The following is a 12,099-nucleotide window of genomic DNA, read 5'->3' on the forward strand; positions in this document are numbered from 1 at the left end:
CCTTCCGTTTTGAGAAGTTCATTGTTCGAAGTCCTATACTCATATTTTTGTAGGTATATAAAAGCCTCTTCTGGAGGCTTCGGTGCCGGGTCATTGGAGCTAATGCTGCAGCCTCTGAGGTGGACTTGGCAGGGCAGGCCTCAGGGTGGGAAGTGAGCAAGACCCTTTCCCCCAGAGGTCAGGGGGCAGCCAGCCAACCAAGATGTCTGTGGGTCACGGAGGCCAAGAGGCGAGGGATAGAGAACAGACGCTTCCCACTGTGGGCCCAACTCCCTGCAACTGGACACAGGGTTGGAATGAACCCCTGTTTTCTCTTGGTTTGCCCAATTCAAACCTCAGGCTCCTGAGCCCCAACTTGTTGTGGGGGGATGTCAGGCCCCCTGGCAGCCCACTGACCCCCCTCCCTGCCTCTTAAAGGAAAGCAAGGCCCCCAGAGGAGGGGCTCCCGCCTGGCTGGACACCCACTAACTTAATGTCAGCCCATGCCCAGTGCCCTTTCCTTCTGGTAACCTCTCCCAGGGCCGCCTCTTCTCCTGTCACCATTCAGAAGTGCCCAGGTCTCTTCCAGCTTTAAAACCACAAGCCTGGACCCCCAGCCCCCTTCAGCTGTCACCCCATTTCCGCCTTCTTCTCATCCACAGTCCTCTAACGTATCTTCAGCCCCCACGGTTCTGCCCCCGCTCCCTTTCTTACCCGACACAGCTCGACTCCCACCCCAGCTCCTTGCCAACATCTGTGACTGTCCCTGTCCTTAGCTTCCTGAACTTCTAGGTGACATCTGGCCTCACCAGCCTGGCTGCCAGGACCTTGAGGACTCCTGTCCTTCCTGCTGTCCTTCCCACAGCTGTCTTGCTGTTCAGTGCTGTCACTGTCTCTCAGATTGGTTCTCCTCTCCATTCCACAGGCACCATCTCGCGTGGGCCCTGGGGTTCCCCGGACACGGCCCCCTCCACCCGTCCCCTGCTAACATCCTGCACTCTGCAGTTAGACTTGCCTTTCTAGAGCCCCACTGCTGTCCTGTAAACCCTGGGCCCTTCCTCGACCCGCCCTGACCCTGGGGTCAAGCACACATTCCTTCACAAGCCCTTCGAGGCCCTGAACACTCGGGTCTTTCCTGTCCCCTGTAATAGTCGTGCCACAGTGGGCCCTTCTGTCCCTGTGCACACTGTGGGCTCCCACCTCAGTCTGCTCAGCCTTCCTTCCGAGCGCATGTCCTCACCTCCCACACGGCGGGTGCTCTCTGGGTCCCAGCTTTGGTACTGCCTCCCGGGAAGCCCTCCTGTGTCTGGCCCTGGGTCTCTACTGGCTATCCTACAGGCCCTGACGCTGCATTACTGTTCCTAACTTGACTGTTCCTTGGTGACCCCATGAGGATGGGGTCGTGTCTCTGTGTTCACTGCCTTGTACCCAGTGCCTGACACAGGTCTGTCACATAGTTGGTGTTCAATAAGTGTTCATGGAATGAAGTGACTGGCTGGGAAGAGGGGGATTGCAGGGAGGGACCTGGGAGAGGGCAGACCTTCCAGTGGGAGGCTTGTTTTGTGTCTGCATTGTGGTCCCCATGCAACCTGGCTTCCCCTGCCCATTGTTTGATGAATAAGACTTTTCTGGTTCAGAGAAATATCTCAAGAGAGATTAAAACCAGTGAGGTTTTTAAACCCCCTTTTTAAAAAACAAAACTCTGTAGTAAGTTTTCTTGTTAGCTATGTTTTAAGCCTAAGTGAGGCAGCTGGATCAGGCTCACTCCCTCAGGCTTTGGCCCAGGAGGAGGCGGAGCTCTCTGGCTGCTGAGGTAAAGCACTGGCTTGGCCTGGGCTCAGGTTTCCTGAGCACTTGCTGTGTGTACAGCCTGGTGCTCATCCACCCTCGTGACACCTTGCCAGCTGGTGAACTGAGGTCCAACCTGGGGAAGTGACACAGGGTGCCAGCAGTGTGTGGCAGAGCTGTGGCTGCAGCTCTATGCTCTGCACTAGTGCACAGGCTGGGCGAGGCCCCAGGCATCTCACGGGGCATCTCATGGGGCAGGCAGCCAGCTGGGGGTCCAGGACACTGCAGGGACACTGGTCAGCTCCGCAATGGATGCCACGTGATTTTTGTTTTCTAAGAGAAGCCAGAAATCTGGATTTTGAGTGACCATTCCTGGTACCTAGTTCTAATTTAAGAAAGAAAACAGCAATGAAGGCTGGCATTGCTCTGTGTACACCCAACAGTCATGCAGACTGTGTCTGTGCAGATGTGGGGCAGTGGGAGGTGAGGAGGCTGGGCTCTGCCCCATCTGTCACTGGCGCAGAGAGCTTGTGCGGGTCTCTCCTCCTCCTGAGGCCTCATTTGTCCTATGGAGGGGCTTGGCAATTATGGGATTCCAGAGAGACCACATGTCACACCACTAGGGCTCGTTTCAAACTACCATTTCTGGGGCCCTACCACTGACTGGCCCTTTGAATTCTCGGTATTTCCAGGGCTTGAGCAGGAATAGGCTTTGAAGTCTCTCAGGGTGCATCTAGGGATCAGCTGGTGTGGGTGCCATGGGCCCTGTGAAGTCTGGTTCTGAGAGTTCTCTTGTGTCTGGTTACCATCCTCGTAAGAAAGGGTATTAGTGCCAGGCCAAAGAGGTCTTTGTACCTGTCAAGCCCCTCAGTTGGGGATGAGGGTAGAAAAGTTTCCAGTTTTTCTTTTAAAAACCTGTTCCTAAACAATTCCAAGTCATGTTTGTGTGGATTTTCTGCATTAAAATGTTAATTTTGGTTGTTTTGTGCGTGAGTGTGTGTGTGTGTGTGTGGTCCCTTATCCCACCATCTCCAGCCGGGATGTGAACCATCACTTGATTGTCTGGCTGTGATTTGGAAGTTGGTGTCCCCCGTGGCCCAGGGCTCCCACTCCCACAGACCTCATAGTCCACATGGCAGACAGAGCCCTCTGGAGTCTGGTTGTTTAAAAAAGGCCTCCCTGACTTGATTATTTGTGTGATGTGTGTGTGTGGTGTATGTGGTGTGGTGTGTGTGTGAGTGTGTGGTGTGTGTGTGGTGTGTGTGTGGTGTGGTGTGTGTGTTTGGTGTGTGTGTGGTGTATGTGGTGTGGTGTGTGTGTGAGTGTGGTGTGTGTGTGGTGTGTGTGTGGTGTGTGTGTGAGTGTGGTGTGTGTGTGTGGTGTGTGTGTGGTATGTGTGTGGTGTGTGTGTGGTATGTGTCTGTGGTGTGTGGTGTTTGTGTGTGTGGTGTGTGTGTGTGTGGTGTGTGTGTGTATGTGGTGTGTGTCTGGTGTGTGTGTGGTGTGTGTGTGGTGTTTTTTGTGTCTGGTGTGTATGTGTGATGTGTGTGTGTGGTGTTTCTGTGTCTGTGGTGTGTGTGGTGTGTGTGTGGTGTTTTTGTGTCTGGTATCTGTGGTGTGATGTGTGTGGTGTTTTTGTGTCTGGTATCTGTGGTGTGATGTGTGTGGTGTTTTTGTGTCTGTGGTGTGTGTGTGTCTGTGGTGTGTGTGTGTAGTGTTTGTGTGTGTGGTGTGTATGTGGTGTTTTTGTGTCTGTGGTGTGTCTGTGGTGCGTGTGTCATACGTGTGTGTGTGGTGTGTGTGGTGTTTGTGTGTGGTGTGTGTGTGTATGTGGTGTGTGTGTGTATGGTGTGTGTGGTGTTTTTGTGTGTGTGGTGTGTGTGTCTGTGGTGTGTGTGTGGTGTGTGTGTGTGTCTGTGGTGGTGTGTGGTGTGTGTGTCTGTGGTGTATGTGTAGTATTTTTGTGTGTGGTGTGTGTGTGTGTGTGGTGTGTGTGTGTGTCTGTGGTGTGTGTGTGTCTGTGGTATGTGTATGTGTGTGTGTCTGGTGTGTGTGTGGTGTGTGTGTGTGGTGGTGTTTTTGTGTCTGTGGTGTGTGTGTGGTGTTTCTGTGTGTGTGTGTGTGTGTATGTGTGTGTGTGTGTGTGGTCGTATAAGCCCAGTGGGTAAGTGCAGCTCTGAAGCCATTACTGCCTAGGTTCTGATTTCACTCACTAGCTGTATGACCTTGGGGAAGGGCTTAACCTCTCCATGGTGGTTGGGAGGACTGAATGAGCTACATGTAAAGCACAGGGCACTGCTAACTATACAGATGGACGTTAGCTGTTATTACCATCATCATCATTGATGTTGGGGTGAACACCTAGCCCCCTGACAGCAGGTATCTGCTTCTGCCGTGCCCTTGCCTGTGCTCAGAGCCTCCTCTGACTAACACTGTTCTTGAGAACAGTCATTTATGACATCACAGGCCGTAATTAGAGACATCCATGGCCGACTCATCTCCCCCCCACACTCACTCCCCAGCTGAGTCAAGATGTGTGTCTGGCTGTGGGGCCCAGGTCCCTTTCCATGACTGCCCACTATTCCTAGGGGTCATCAGCAGCATTGTGCCCATGGCTGGAGTAGGTGTCAGAGAGAGTCCCTGCAGCAGGCAGGTGCAGGTGACCGGGCTCCACAGTGGGCCTCTCTCTCCTCGACTGCTGGACATGTGGTTGGGGCCTCTCAGTCAAAGAATAATCAGACAGCATTAGAAAGTGCTTTTTATGAGCCAAACAGCCTTTGAAGGACTTCACCTGTATCGACTCTGTAAAGCCTTGCAACAGTCATGTGAAGTTGGTGCTCTAATTGCCCCCATTTTACAGGAAAGGAAACTGAGGCATGGAAGTCTTCCTGCCTGTGATCACACAATTCCAGAGCTGACATCTGGCTTGGTGGCTGCAGCAAGAAGCACCTTAAGCCACATCACTTGGCAGAAAGGAAGCAGGGCATGGTGGGGGTGGGGAACGTTTCAAAACATCTCTGTTCTTACGTGTTTTCCATCGTCCTAGGGCAGTTGGAAACTCTGGATACTGTTCTGTAGGGAGCCATTTGTTTCCCCAGATAAAAATAACACAGACTGGCCTCCCGCTGAGGAAGGCGTGTTTGGAAAACTGGAGAGGAGAGGAGCAGCTTAGGGTAACCGTCCAGTGACTCAGAGCTTGGAGTCCCTGGGTCAGCCAGGGAGAGGGCCACTGGGGCCAAGTGTGGACGCCTCCAAATGCAGCTCCAGCTCTTGCCCCGTCCTTGGCTGGTCCCACCTCTAGGGCCCTGTTGTGCTCATGTGTCTTTTATATCTTGGGATATAAGATATATCCAGGTCTCAGGTCCCTGTCTTTGCTGGAGGCCAGGGCTTTCAGGGTCCCAGCCCTCACAGAGCAGGACTCCTAGTGGGGTAGGTGGACCACACAGTCTCTCTCCCTCTCCCCTTCCATCTCTCTCTCTCTCTCTCTCTCTCTCTCTCTCGCTCGCTCTCTCGCTCTCTCGCTCTCTCGCTCTCTCCCTCTCTCTCTTTCTCCAGATAATCCACACAATGATGAAGAGTATGGGAGTGGGGCTGCAGTAGGTGGGGGTGGCCTCATGGAGGAAGTGGGAGTTGAGTTGAGACCTGGGTGTGGTCCTCAGAGGCCAAGAAATACAAGTAAAGAGCAGTGCAGAGACACAGGGTGGGGTACAGATTCAGATAGTCCATCCCAGCTTCCAGTCAGTAGGAATTCTTTTGCCACACCTCTCTGACTGGTTTCTGACCAACTGTAGCTTGCACACCTCCGGTGACAGAGAGCTTACTACCTACTAAGCAGCCCATGTGAAAGCGTGCTTTCTTGGGTGGGGCAACATTGGTTCTGTCCGCAGGAGAAGTCTGCTCTGTCCTCTACTTGTCACCCCATCAGAGGCTTAATGACAGGCATCATGTGTTCCGTCTTCTGCTTATTTCCTGGCCAAGTAGTCCCAGCTTTTGGTAGGAGGTGGTTTCCAGACCATGAGTTTTTCTTCTGGTATACTGTGATTTGGAGTTGGCAAATACAGTCATCTCACGTGCCTGCTGGAGTCACTTTTGTGGGGTGCTGTGTTGGAAGGTGTGTGGGAGGGAAGCCGGTCAGTTAGCAGTGCCTGCTTCTAGCAGGGGAGCAGAAGGCAGGCAAGCACACACGCGGGCTTGTGACCCCCACTCCAAGGTTCTGCGTGGTTGGTCTGCTGCTGAGGGCTGACACCAGCAGTGGACAGCAGGGCCGTTGGCGCTTCTGGCTTCTCACTAGTTCGTGTTAGTGACTGGCTTCTCAGTTGCATCATGGTATCAGTTTATATTAAACTTACGGTCAGCCAAAAAAAATCCCCCGTCTTTTTCATAAGAGCAGCCATCAAACGAAATCTTCCCCCATCTTGACATTGTTTCTATTATATGGATATGTAATCAATTTAAATCAGTCCCTTGCTGACATTTAGATTATTTCCAAATGTTTATAATTAAAAACAATACTACAGTGAAATTCCTTGTTTTTACCTCTTTGCTTATTGGTGTTATTTTCTTAGTGAAAGGATCTCTAGAAAAGGGACTGCTGGAGCAGGATCATCTTCTGAGAGTGCAGGCAGCAGCACCTGCACTGTCATAGACTGTTCCAAAACTCTGAAACTGTCAGGGAATATCAGGGTACTGACACAGGTGCCTGCCCCATCCCTTGATTTGCATGTGGTCCAGGAGTATGTGAGAGCTCAGGAATCCCAGTGTGGAACTGAGGACTGACTGCAGTGTATTCAGCCCTGGATGATGGACGTGAGTTGTGGGAGGAGCTTCCCCAAGGGTGCTGACCTGGGTGGCAAAATATTGACTCCACATGGGAAATAACTGTAGCAAAGAAGTGGTGTGCAAGGCCTGGGGTGTGTGTGGGGGGGCAGGGGGCTGGAGTCTCAGGAAGGTGGAGGCAGTAGTGGGAGCAGGGGGAGGGGAAGGGGGGGAGGAGGGGAGGGGGCAATTGGAGTGGGCGGGGCCTGGCCTGGGCCTGGCAGTTCTCTGACCCACACGTCCCACCTGTGTACTCAAGTCCGAAGCAAAGGTTTGTGTCCCTGCTGCCCTGTGCTGTGCGGATGGAAGAGATGACTGTGACGCTTACGTTTGTACTTCCTCCTCCCCCAGGAAGGAGCAGGGCGTAGAGCTGAGCACTAATCATACCAGGATGCGGGGGGGGGGGGGGGGGGGCGAGGGGGGGGACTTAGATCCTGGGTTTCGAAGTATCGCTGTAAATAAGACATCTTTATGGGTTCAGCCAGTCAAGCTTCACATGATTTAATTGGATAATTATTTCTAGCTACTGCTCTAAAGAAGTCCCTCCGACTTCTGAGAGTGCCAGTTACCGCACAGACTTGTCAACACTGGGCATTTTCACTTTAAAAAAAATTATCTTTCTGTTATGTTAGCCAGATTAAGAAAATACTCTCTTCTTCTTCTTAAGTCTAATACTGTGTACCTATTGATTGGAATCAATGAGAATTGACATTCTCTGGCTCAAGACAGGTTCTTAAGCAGCATACTCCCTTCCTGCTGTGCTCACTTTGTCCACTCGTCTGCTGGGGGGGCGGTGCCGATTATGGCACCACACTGGTTGCAGTAAGACGGCCTGGCCATGTCTTTTATTATTGGGATGGTTTGGGGTTGGTTTTGATTTTTAGGGTGTGGAAGGGCTGCCACACTGCGTAACTCAAGGGGATACAATTCACGTACATTTGACAAGGCTTGGTGACATTGAATGGGGCAGGGGTGGGGGTTGGCTGTAGGGGAGGGACTGGCATCATGACACCTAGGACTCTGGCACAGGTGACTATGTCACTGCGTGGTAATAGGGGAAGGGTCACCAGGTAGCTTTGCAGCATGTAGGATGTGCGATGGGGAGGACGTAAGAACCCACATCCCAGGACCCAGCACACCTGGTGTGGTGAAATGCCCTGCTCATTCAGCAAGCACTTATTACACACTGCTAGGCCGGTGCATGTGTTGGCCCTGGGGATGTCAGTAAGCAAAACAGACAAATTGCCCCACCCTCATGGAGCTTCTGTGCTAATGTGGGAGACAGACAACAGCCAAAAAGTGTGATGAATACACCATTCAGTGTGTCACAAGGTGATGGATCCTCATGGAGAAGGGAAAGAAACAGACTGAGGGATTAGGAATGCTAGGGGCAGGGAGTAGGGTGAGCCTCCTTCAGAAAGGGGTATTGAGTAAAGACATGAAGGAGGTGAGGGAGGAGCGTTCCAGGAGGAGGGACGAGCCAGTGCAAGGTCCCTGTAGAGTGGGGAAGAGCGTTCCAGGAGGAGGGACGAGCCAGTGCAAGGTCCCTGTAGAGTGGGGAAGAGCGTTCCAGGAGGAGGGAAGAGCCAGTGCAAGGTCCCTGTAGAGTGGGGAAGAGCGTTCCAGGAGGAGGGAAGAGCCAGTGCAAGGTCCCTGTAGAGTGGGGAAGAGCGTTCCAGGAGGAGGGAAGAGCCAGTGCAAGGTCCCTGTAGAGTGGGGAAGAGCGTTCCAGGAGGAGGGACGAGCCAGTGCAAGGTCCCCGTAGAGTGGGGAAGAGCGTTCCAGGAGGAGGGACGAGCCAGTGCAAGGTCCCTGTAGAGTGGGAGGAGCGTTCCAGGAGGAGGGACGAGCCAGTGCAAGGTCCCTGTAGAGTGGGGAAGAGCGTTCCAGGAGGAGGGACGAGCCAGTGCAAGGTCCCTGTAGAGTGGGGAGGAGCGTTCCAGGAGGAGGGAAGAGCCAGTGCAAGGTCCCTGTAGAGTGGGGAAGAGCGTTCCAGGAGGAGGGACGAGCCAGTGCAAGGTCCCCGTAGAGTGGGGAAGAGCGTTCCAGGAGGAGGGACGAGCCAGTGCAAGGTCCCTGTAGAGTGGGAGGAGCGTTCCAGGAGGAGGGACGAGCCAGTGCAAGGTCCCTGTAGAGTGGGGAAGAGCGTTCCAGGAGGAGGGAAGAGCCAGTGCAAGGTCCCTGTAGAGTGGGGAAGAGCGTTCCAGGAGGAGGGAAGAGCCAGTGCAAGGTCCCCGTAGAGTGGGGAAGAGCGTTCCAGGAGGAGGGAAGAGCCAGTGCAAGGTCCCTGTAGAGTGGGAGGAGCGTTCCAGGAGGAGGGAAGAGCCAGTGCAAGGTCTCTGTAGAGTGGGGAAGAGCGTTCCAGGAGGAGGGACGAGCCAGTGCAAGGTCCCCGTAGAGTGGGGAGGAGCGTTCCAGGAGGAGGGAAGAGCCAGTGCAAGGTCCCTGTAGAGTGGGAGGAGCGTTCCAGGAGGAGGGACGAGCCAGTGCAAGGTCCCTGTAGAGTGGGAGGAGCGTTCCAGGAGGAGGGACGAGCCAGTGCAAGGTCCCCGTAGAGTGGGGAGGAGCGTTCCAGGAGGAGGGAAGAGCCAGTGCAAGGTCCCTGTAGAGTGGGAGGAGCGTTCCAGGAGGAGGGACGAGCCAGTGCAAGGTCCCTGTAGAGTGGGAGGAGCGTTCCAGGAGGAGGGACGAGCCAGTGCAAGGTCCCTGTAGAGTGGGGAAGAGCGTTCCAGGAGGAGGGACGAGCCAGTGCAAGGTCCCCGGAGAGTGGGGAAGAGCGTTCCAGGGGGAGGGAAGAGCCAGTGCAAGGTCCCCGTAGAGTGGGGAAGAGCGTTCCAGGAGGAGGGAAGAGCCAGTGCAAGGTCCCCGTAGAGTGGGGAAGAGCGTTCCAGGAGGAGGGACGAGCCAGTGCAAGGTCCCTGTAGAGTGGGAGGAGCGTTCCAGGAGGAGGGACGAGCCAGTGCAAGGTCCCTGTAGAGTGGGGAAGAGCGTTCCAGGAGGAGGGACGAGCCAGTGCAAGGTCCCTGTAGAGTGGGGAAGAGCGTTCCAGGAGGAGGGACGAGCCAGTGCAAGGTCCCCGTAGAGTGGGGAGGAGCGTTCCAGGAGGAGGGAAGAGCCAGTGCAAGGTCCCTGTAGAGTGGGGAAGAGCGTTCCAGGAGGAGGGACGAGCCAGTGCAAGGTCCCTGTAGAGTGGGGAAGAGCGTTCCAGGAGGAGGGACGAGCCAGTGCAAGGTCCCTGTAGAGTGGGGAAGAGCGTTCCAGGAGGAGGGAAGAGCCAGTGCAAGGTCCCTGTAGAGTGGGAGGAGCGTTCCAGGAGGAGGGAAGAGCCAGTGCAAGGTCCCTGTAGAGTGGGGAAGAGCGTTCCAGGAGGAGGGACGAGCCAGTGCAAGGTCCCTGTAGAGTGGGAGGAGCGTTCCAGGAGGAGGGAAGAGCCAGTGCAAGGTCCCCGTAGAGTGGGGAGGAGCGTTCCAGGAGGAGGGAAGAGCCAGTGCAAGGTCCCTGTAGAGTGGGAGGAGCGTTCCAGGAGGAGGGAAGAGCCAGTGCAAGGTCCCCGTAGAGTGGGGAGGAGCGTTCCAGGAGGAGGGAAGAGCCAGTGCAAGGTCCCTGTAGAGTGGGGAAGAGCGTTCCAGGAGGAGGGACGAGCCAGTGCAAGGTCCCCGTAGAGTGGGGAGGAGCGTTCCAGGAGGAGGGAAGAGCCAGTGCAAGGTCCCTGTAGAGTGGGGAAGAGCGTTCCAGGAGGAGGGACGAGCCAGTGCAAGGTCCCCGGAGAGTGGGGAAGAGCGTTCCAGGGGGAGGGAAGAGCCAGTGCAAGGTCCCCGTAGAGTGGGGAAGAGCGTTCCAGGGGGAGGGAAGAGCCAGTGCAAAGACACTGGGGCAGAAGTGTACCTGACACTTTTGAAAAGAGAATGCCAGTGAGGCTGGAATAGAATGAGGAAGAGGAGCCAAGATGAGTGCAGCTAAGGTCAGGCCTGAAGGACATTCCAAGGACAGTGTCTTCTTTGTGATGCTGCGGGGGAAGAAGGCCGGGAGACCAGTGAGGAGGCTGTTTGATAACCCAGGGAGGAGTGCTCATAGCCTGGCCCGTTGCTGAGATGTGTTTGGAAGGTAGGGCTGGAGTTGCCATCGTGGGGAAAGGTAACGCTGTGGGTGAGAGTCAGGCCTCCTCCCTTGGCCTTGAGAGGATGCCCAGCTGTCTTTTCCAAGCATGTTCAGGAACCTGCTGGCCCACGGCAGTCAGGAGGCAGATAGTGCACAGAGCAGGGATCCTGGGCTGCCCAGCCTCAGAAAGTTCTTGCTTCTCAACAGCTGTCCCCATCCATATCAGATCCAAGTGCCCCTGTTGAGCCCAGAGCCTCTAGCCCAGGGCTCTTTCTGAAGGAAAGACCTCTGTCACACTTTATCCGCTGGGGAGCTGGATGGGCTTTCCTTTGTCATTGGAGAGTGACTGCATAGAGGACAGAGCCGGTTGGTGGCGTGGAAGTTTGCAGCCCATCCCAGGCTTAGGGCAGAAACAAACTCAAAGGGCAGGCTGCTTCCTGCTTCCTGCTGCCTGGGTCTGCTGCCTTGTCTTGGCCTCTCTGCTCCAGTGCCTTTTCTCCTTTGCCCCCACTTCCACTCACTCTCCCCTAGGAGTCAGTGAATAATTTCACATTCTATACTTGGCAGCAAGTCCCTGCCAGTCCCTGACAAGTGGAAGCAATGGAAGCAGAGCTGGGAAGGGTAGACCAGTTGGCCTCAAGGCCCTTGACTGTAAGGCGTTTCCATTGGTGTGAAGGTGGGTCCATTGAGGAACAACTGCATCCTAGGTAGGGCCTGTGTTCCCTTCTCTCTGCTGGGCTACTTCCAGAGAGACCAGGCCCTGGTCCCAGGGATCAGATGGTTTTTTAAAGGTTGAGTGATATCCTATAGGGAAAGGGAAGTGGAAGGGCTTGACTGGAGTGCGTACCAGAAGCTATGTTAGAAATGTGTTGCATAAATTTCTCCCTCCTTTCCTATGATGAAAAGCAGTCTGCAGCAGGAACCGACTCTATATTCTAAGTTCATGAGTTTGGGATGTGTGTCAATGAATCCCTCTCTGTCCCCCAACTCCCCCGTTTGGCCCTGCTCCTACTTGGTGCTTGAAACTTTGAGAGGGTTGTGTACGAGGAGTCCTGGGGGTGGGGGGCAGTGGGGTAGGGGACAGAGAGGAATTTCTGGTCTTGGGAGCCCCACTCACCTCCTTACTGTGACCCGTGCACCCTCGAGCAAGTCCCTGTGCCGGAGCAAAGACCACAGACTGGGTGGCTTAAACAACAGACTGTATCTCTCCGTGCCGGACGCTGCAAATCCGAGGTCAAGGCCTCAATCGGTTGGTTGCTTTGAGGCCTCTCTCCTTGGTGTGTAGATGGTCGCTTTCTTGCTGTGTCCTCACACGGCCATCCCTCTGTTTGTCTGCACCCCAATCTTCTCATAAGGATTCCAGTCATATTGGATTAGGTCCCTAATGACCTCATTTTAATTTAATTACCTCTTTAAAGA

At 54.5% G+C, this 12,099-nt stretch overlaps 1 protein-coding gene across 24 annotated transcripts in view; it reads left to right on the plus strand.

Moving 5' to 3' along the window:
• IQSEC1 (IQ motif and Sec7 domain ArfGEF 1) overlaps nucleotides 1–12,099 on the plus strand; it is a 489,184-nt gene that overhangs the window by 421,396 nt on the left and 55,689 nt on the right. The gene's annotated exons all lie outside the window — the stretch shown is intronic.

Source organism: Rhinolophus sinicus, linkage group LG01 (genome assembly GCF_036562045.2).
Source record: "Rhinolophus sinicus isolate RSC01 linkage group LG01, ASM3656204v1, whole genome shotgun sequence".
NCBI lineage: Eukaryota > Metazoa > Chordata > Mammalia > Chiroptera > Rhinolophidae > Rhinolophus > Rhinolophus sinicus.